The sequence below is a fragment of the Zea mays genome, chromosome 5 (assembly GCF_902167145.1).
Source record: "Zea mays cultivar B73 chromosome 5, Zm-B73-REFERENCE-NAM-5.0, whole genome shotgun sequence".
Lineage (NCBI taxonomy): Eukaryota > Viridiplantae > Streptophyta > Magnoliopsida > Poales > Poaceae > Zea > Zea mays.
The window spans coordinates 32,672,074-32,680,302 of NC_050100.1; positions in this window are offsets into that span (position 1 = coordinate 32,672,074).

Sequence of the window (8,229 nt, forward strand, 5' to 3'; positions counted from 1 at the left end):
TCAAGTCCTTGTTAATAATGTTCTTATAGAAACTTGTTTAGATGAGATTGCTATGGAAAATGAGTTATTAAGGCAGGAAGTGGCTCACCTTGGTAAGGCTTTGTATGATAAGAAATGCAAGGCCAAACAAACCCAACCTCGTCAAGATAACACCACTGCGGGAGTGAACAATCCTAACGAGAGTGAAACTGTGGTTTGGTGGCTATGTCATAAAGAAGGCCACAAGTCTTAACAATGCAAGACAAAGACCGTGGGAGATAAAAATAAAAATCCAACAAGCAAGATCTCCAACACATACACCAACAAGGTGGATAAGAAGGTGACTACACCATACTTAATCAAGAAGAAGAATGGAAAGGTGATAGCCATCAAGGACAACAAGCAAGCCAATAAAGGAAAGGGGGCCAAACACATCTGAGTGCCAAAGGAGATTATTTCCAACATGAAAAGCACAAAAAATGTTCGGTCTAGAGTGAGAAATGAGAACTTTGAAGGACTTCGGGGAATTTGGAGACTTGGCTAATTTGGATGTATATCATGGGATGCATCATATCGGTTCAAGTCTATTGCAAGTGGGTTAGAGAATACTTTGGACCCCCCACCCATGACTAAGGTAACTAGATTTACTGCAATTTCTTGTTTCTAGATATGCGAATCTATTTTCTTGTATCTGGATTGCCATTCATGCCTAATATTGCTTGTTATTAGTATCATTTTTCAATTGGTATTATTCATGTCTTTTCAATTAGTTTTCAATTGAAATTGCATACATGCTAGGTACATCATATGGTAGGAATGTTTGGTTTTAATTCCATACCCCTGTAAGAAAACCAACATGGTTTAAAATGTTTAGTAAAGCACGTCAGAAAGCTTAATTAAAATTCCTAAATAGATGACACTATTGCTTGTTTCTAAAGTAATATCCTTCAATCGGTGTCATTTTGAATTATATGTGCCAAAATCTGGATTATAGATAATTTGCCCCTCTTTGATCTTAAAATTTAAGTGCATGTCTCCTACAAGTATTAAAAACCTATATGAAACTTTTAGGGGGATGTTACTCTATAATGTGAGTCTTTGAGGCTGACACCCTTTTCAAAGTTTATCATGTGTGTAGTTGTCTCATTGAAGGAAAATGGAGTTTTCGTAGAAAGACAATAAGCTTCCATTGCAAAAGACCTTTCAAGTGGTGTCACTCCACATTTGGTATCATTTACATGTCTCTCCAAATTTGAATAGACTATGTCATTTTTTATCACATGCCCCCATGTTGCCAAATATTCATATGCTTTTCAACTCTTCATTTGATATCACTAGAATATCCTTTATCATGTATCTATGCATAGATTAAGGGGGAGTTAGTCTATTCAATCATGTCTTGTTTCCTCTTGCATGTAAATTAATGTGCTTTTCTTAAGTGGTGAGTTTTCCAACAAGGGGAGTATGTCTTTTTCCATAAATGGGAGATTGCTTTTCCAAATGAGGAGAACTTTCTTTTAGGTGGAATATTTCTTTTTATAGGGCAAGTCTTTTATTGCTTCCTATATTCTTTATCATGTCTTCCTTTTCGGTGTTTAATTGCAAAGGGGGAGAAATCTATGGACCAAAGCAAACCAAAGTTATCAAATACCAAAAACTACCATTTTAAAAATTTTTATGACCTTTCAATTTGTTCATAATCTTTCATGTGGTTGCTTATGATTGGTTTTGGTCCTAGATAGGAAATATGTGGATTATAGAGTTAGGGGAGGCTTAAGTCCATAATCATACATTGGGGAGTAATTTCATATGCAATATTGTGTTTAAATTATAAATGTCCTCATATCTGTCAATTTAGTATCTCATACATCTTGCCTATGCACATGCATCCATAGCAAGTGGAGTGCATATTTTCTTTTGGTATTTAATATTTGCTTGCTTTGGTTGTGTTGTCATCAATCACCAAAAAGGGTGAGATTGTAAGGAAAATGGACTCGATCTATTTGACTAAGTGATTTTGGTGTTTGATGATCAACATAACCGTTGAACTAATGCTTTTCAAGTGTTTGTGTTTTATAGTTCACATGATGTGAAGTGGATTGGACTGAGGCTCTAAGGATGCAACATCTCAAAAGAAGACCTAAAAGACACTTAATAGACTTTCAAATTCTCAGCACAAGTTCAAGACACAAAATCAAAAGAGCCCAAGCAAAGAAGATTGAAGAAAAAGAAGATGGACTAAATCTAAGTGCACCGGACAGGTTTGCCAGAGAGCCCTTCTCGAGTTTTCGGTGATTTGGTGCACCGAATAGTTTGCGTGTACGGCAAGTACCGGACCGTGCGGGTGGCACACCAGACCGCCATTGTAGCAGTCAGAAGCCAACAACTAGCTTATGTGGAGGCACTAGACCGGTTCGGTGCAACGCAGAATAGTAGAATTCCTCCAACAACTACATTTGGATGGGGGCTCTATATATACCCCCTTGGTCGGTGTCACACCCGGTTTTAGAAGGCAAACCGAATGCGAACCATGTACGTGCCAGGATCAGTTATTCACGTACACAGCAGTTACATAACATGGACATCATCACACAGTGCTCAAATAGTATTAAGAAGGGAAATAGTCGATTACATCATACGTCTGAGACGTCCATATAGTCCTTACAATAAATCAAAGTGCGGAAAAGAAACGTAGATAACCGCGGCCTTCACAGGCAGCCGACTGGGGGTTGCCGCTAACCCACACCTAGAACTCGTCGTAATCTTGGAACTCCTGGAAGTCTCCTTCCACAGCTTCATCTTCGCCTGAGCAGTGGTTGCAATGCTGACAACCTGGGGATGGGGGGTTTGGTGTGTAGAGCAAGGGTGAGTACACATCAACATACTCAGCAAGTATCCTGTTTGGCTGTAGTGGACTAGCTGTATGTGGGGATAAGTCAAGCAGTTGCTTTTAGTTGGTCAGATTATTACTTACTAGTAGAAAGCCAAGTTTTAGCATTAACCCAAGTTATTAACCCAAACGTACTCCTTTCCAAACGGAAAGAGTACCACTTACCAGCACCATAGTCATAACCAGAACCATCAATCTCATAACCACCTGTACCAAAGTATCTCTGATCAAGTACCACTAATCACTGGAGCTCCCTTGGCCGCTCATAACCGTGAGCACGGCTGATATATCAGTTTTCAAACACTCTGCAGAGGTTGTGCACTTTACCCACAAGCCGTGATTCCCATTCTGCCCGGAGATCATGACTCTCCATTGATCACTACCAAGGTGACCCAGCAGGGCATCACTACGTAGCCTTTACAAAGATTCCCCGGGGCTGTAGCCACCCGTTAGGTTTCCTAAATGCACCGCACTCCTCCCCAAGGGGCGAACCCAAACTTGGCAGAGCGAGCCGCATACACCGAGCCCCATTGACGGCACGACGGCTAAGTGAACTACACCCCGGATCCTCTAATTATTCAGCTAAGGGCACCCCATTCCACCCTCATGGTTGCACTGTTTTCCCGGGCGGTCATCCATAGAACAGGTCCTTACGGAGAGGCACTCGAGAAACCGCTCGAGCCCCCTTGATGACCACAAGTATCACACCATCATAAGAGAAGGGAAAAACAGCGTATCATAGATATTCTCATCATGTTCATTGATTAGAGTTAAGCAATAGCATAAAGCTAAACAGTAATAATCCAACCCAAATAGGTAAACAAGGACATGGATAACAAAACTAGTCAATCCTTAGGCATAAATGTGTAAAGCGGGAGGTGAATTAAATAATGAATAGGACATAGATAGGTCAAGGGACACTTGCCTCCACCAAATGACTGCTGCTCAGGGGCTTCTCCTGCGAGTTCCTCGGGCTCTTCAATCGGATCGTTCTCTATGCGAGCGCAAACATACATACATCCACATATTTAATACCAAAGAACAGTACACCATACAATAGAATGCAATAAGTAAACAGACGTTCTACGCGGGCTCGCGAGTACGGTTAAGAGAGAAAGAGGAAAAGACAGTCGAGAAACGATCACGTTGCATGATTATAAATTAACCACTCGCTTAATGGAAGGAAATTTAATGTAGACACTATGTTTAGCGTAAAGTAAAGTCATGTTTCATGTCTACTTATTATAAGCAGGTGGAGATAAATAAAAGGATGGTCGCGCGGCGAGACGCGCGACAAAGCTCTCTAAAACAAAATAAGAAGTTAACGACTCGTCGCGCGACCGAGCACGCAACGAGACACTTCGCCTTAGTTACGAGGAGACGTTAAGCGTCGCGCGACGAAGCGCACGACGGCAGACGTCGACTAAACTGAGTCCAAAGTGGAACGTCGCGTGAATGCACACGCGGCGTTACACCTTAAACAACCTGAAACAAAAATGGATCGTCGCGCGACGAAGCGCACGACGCAACACAAGATAGAATCTGAATTTAGACAAATCCGTCGCGCGGCGAAGCGCGCGACGCAACACGCTAATTAACGAATAATCACCGCGAGCGCGGGCGAGCGGGGACACGGTCGGGCGAGGCCGGGACGGGGGAACGGGCGGCCGAGCTGGGGCCAGGGCGGTTGAACCGGCCAGGGGCGGCCGTGCCGGCCGGGGCCGCGCCGGGGACGCGCCGGGGGCCGGGGGCCGGGGGCCGCGCCGGGGTCGCGCCGGCGAGCAGGGGCCACCGGGGCCGCGCCGGGCCACGCCGGGGGCGCGCCGGGGCCGCGCTGCGCGCGAGCAGGGGAGGGGCGGGGGCGGACGGGCGCCGCCGGGCGGGCAGGGGCGGGCGGGCGCCGCCGCGGGCGAGCAGGGGCGGGCGAGCGCCGCCGGGCCAGGGGAGGGCGGGCGCCGCCGCGCGGGGCCGGGCAGGGGCGGGTGGGCGAGCGCCGCCGCGGGGAGGGGCAGGGGCGGGCGCCGCCGCGCGGGCCGGACAGGGGCGGGGAGCGCCGCCGGGGAGGGAGGTCGGGGACGGGGAGCCGAGCGCCGCCGCGGGGAGGGCTGAGCGGGCAGGCAGGGGCGCCGCCGCGGGGAGGGGCCGAGCGGGCGGGCAGGGGCGCCGCCGCGCCGGGCAGGGACGGGGTCGGGCGCGGGCAGGGGGAAGAGGGAGGGCGCGCGCGCGGGGGAGAAGAGGAGGGAGAGGGAGAGAGAGAGAAGAAGGGGAGGGGAGCTCACCTCGGGGTCCAAAATCCGGTGATCGCCGTCTCCAAATCCTAGGGCACCACGGGGAGAGAGAGGTGGAAGAGGGAGAGGAGAGGTTGTTGCGCGGGAGATCCAAATGAGAGAGAGAGAGAGGAGGGGGGGCGCATGGGGGGTTTTGGGCGCCAGGGGCGCGCAGGCCGGGGCGGGCCGGGCCGGCTGGGCTGGGCTGGACTAGGTTGGGCTGGGCCGAGCCACTTCGTGGATCGAAAACCCACGACAAGCGCGGACCACTAAACGGAATTAAATTGCGAACCGAAATCCGGAACGGAACGAGACGAACACTCAACATTAGACAAAGAAATGTGCTTCGGCATGATGCAACACCCATGACACTTAGGTTTTGGTTTATACATGACACGGACACCTGCCGCTATACTGGTTTGAAGTTGGGAAGAAAGAGCAAACGGGGAAAGAGAAAAGAGAGTAACGCCCGAATTTGGTGAGAGAAAAGAAGAAAAAATTCTACCCCCAAATTCAGGGCGTTACAAACCTATCCCCCTTAAAAGAATCTCGCCCTCGAGATTCAGGGTTGGCTAGCAAAGAGCTCAGGGTATTTAGCCATCAGATCATCTTCACGCTCCCAGGTTGCTTCTTCCTCAGAGTGGTGATTCCATTTGACTTTGCACATTCTGATGGTCTTCCTTCGGGTGACTCTGTCTGCAACCTCAAGGATTTGCACTGGCTTCTCAACGTAGGTCAAGTCCTCCTGGACTTCAAGACCTTCCACTGGCAACTGCTCTTCTGGCACACGCAAGCACTTCTTCAACTGAGACACATGAAAGACATCATGCACAGCAGACAAATTCTCGGGCAAACTGAGCTGATAGGCCACTTCTCCACGTCTTGCAAGAATCTGATACAGACCAATGTAGCGGGGTGCTAGCTTGCCTTTCACTCCAAATCTTCTGACTCCTCTGATCGGTGACACTTTCAGATAGACAAAGTCTCCGACTTCGAAACTCAGCTCTCTTCTTCTTGTGTCTGCATAGCTTCGCTGCCTCGATTGCGCTATCTTCAGATTCTCTCGAACCATCTTGATGTTCTCTTCGGCTTCAAGCAAAATGTCTGGCCCAAACACTTGCTTTTCTCCAGGCTGATCCCATTGCAACGGAGTTCTACAACTCCTTCCATAGAGCGCCTGAAATGGTGACATCTTCAAATTGGCCTGGTAACTGTTGTTATAGGAAAACTCTGCATAAGGCAATCGCTTATCCCATCCGGACTGATCTTGCAACGCACAGGCTCTCAACATATCTTCAAGAATTTGATTGGTCCTTTCGGTCTGGCCATCTGTCTGCGGATGATAAGCTGAACTGAAATTCAGATGCGTGCCCAAAGCTTCATGCAACTGCTGCCAGAAATGAGAGGTGAACTGCGTTCCTCTATCTGACACTATCTTCTTTGGCACACCATGAAGACAAACGATCCGAGACATATACAATTCTGCCAATACTGCACTGCTGTAGTTGGTCTTGACAGGTATGAAGTGGGCTGACTTGGTCAAGCGGTCCACTACTACCCAAATGGAATCGTAGCCGGCTCGAGTGCGAGGCAATCCGACTATGAAGTCCATACCAATTTCATCCCATTTCCACTGAGGGATCTGCAACGGTTGCAACAATCCAGCAGGTCTCTGGTGCTCTGCCTTAATTCTTCGGCAACTATCGCACATAGCCACATGCTCTGCGATTTCCCTCTTCATTCCATACCACCAGAATTTCTTCTTCAGATCCTGATACATCTTCTCACTGCCAGGGTGAATCGAATAGGCTGTCTCATGAGCTTCCTTAAGAATCAACTCCCGAATGGACTGGGCATTGGGAACACACAAGCGGTCTTTGAACCATATCACGCTTTCTGCATCTTCTCGAAAATCTTTGCCTTTGCCATCTAGAATCAGTCGCCGGATCTCACTGATTTTCTCATCATTCTTCTGCGCTTCTTTGATTTCGCGCTCCAAGGTAGGTTCCAACTCAACTGTAACTCCTCGCGAATTGTTCAGAAATCCGAGACTCAACCTGTCGAACTCTTTGGCCAACTCATAAGGCATCGGACGAGCGACCATCAGATTGACTTGACTCTTTCTGCTCAAAGCATCTGCCACTACGTTTGCTTTGCCTGGATGGTAATGAATCTCCAACTCGTAATCTTTGATCAACTCTAACCATCTTCGTTGCCTCATGTTCAACTCTGACTGAGTGAATATGTACTTCAGACTCTTGTGGTCTGTGTAAACATCACATTTCTGTCCATACAGATAGTGCCTCCATGACTTCAGTGCGTGAACCACTGCTGCCAACTCTAGATCATGGATTGGGTAGTTCTTCTCATGAACCTTCAGCTGTCGGGACGAGTAAGCCACAACTCTTCCCTCTTGCATCAACACACATCCCAAACCTGTGTAACAAGCATCGCAATACACCGAAAAGGGCTTGTGCACATCAGGCAAGACTAGGACAGGCGCTGTAGTCAACTTCTCTTTCAGCGCTTCAAAGGCCTCTTGGCATTTCTGGGTCCACTTGAACTCAACTTTGTTGCCTAGCAACGCTGTCATTGGTTTCGCAATCTTCGAAAATCCTTCAATGAATCGCCGATAATATCCGGCCATTCCAATGAAACTCTTGATTCCTCTAGCATCTGTTGGCGCTTTCCAGTTCAAAATGTCTGCCACTTTCTTCGGATCCACAGCCAATCCTTCTTTATTGATTATGTGACCCAAGAACAGGACCTCACTGATCCAGAACTCACACTTGCTCAACTTTGCATACAACTGGTGCTCTCGCAATCTCTGCAACACCATCCTCAAATGATCTGCGTGCTCTTCTTCGCTTTGAGAATAAACCAGAATGTCATCAATGAATACCACCACAAACTTATCAAGATAATCCATGAATACACTATTCATCAAGTTCATGAAGAATGCTGGCGCATTGGTCAAACCAAAAGACATCACTGTGAACTCATACAAACCATACTTGGTAACGAATGCCGTCTTCGGAATGTTCGAAGGTCGGATCCTGAGCTGATGATAACCTGACCTTAGATCAATCTTGG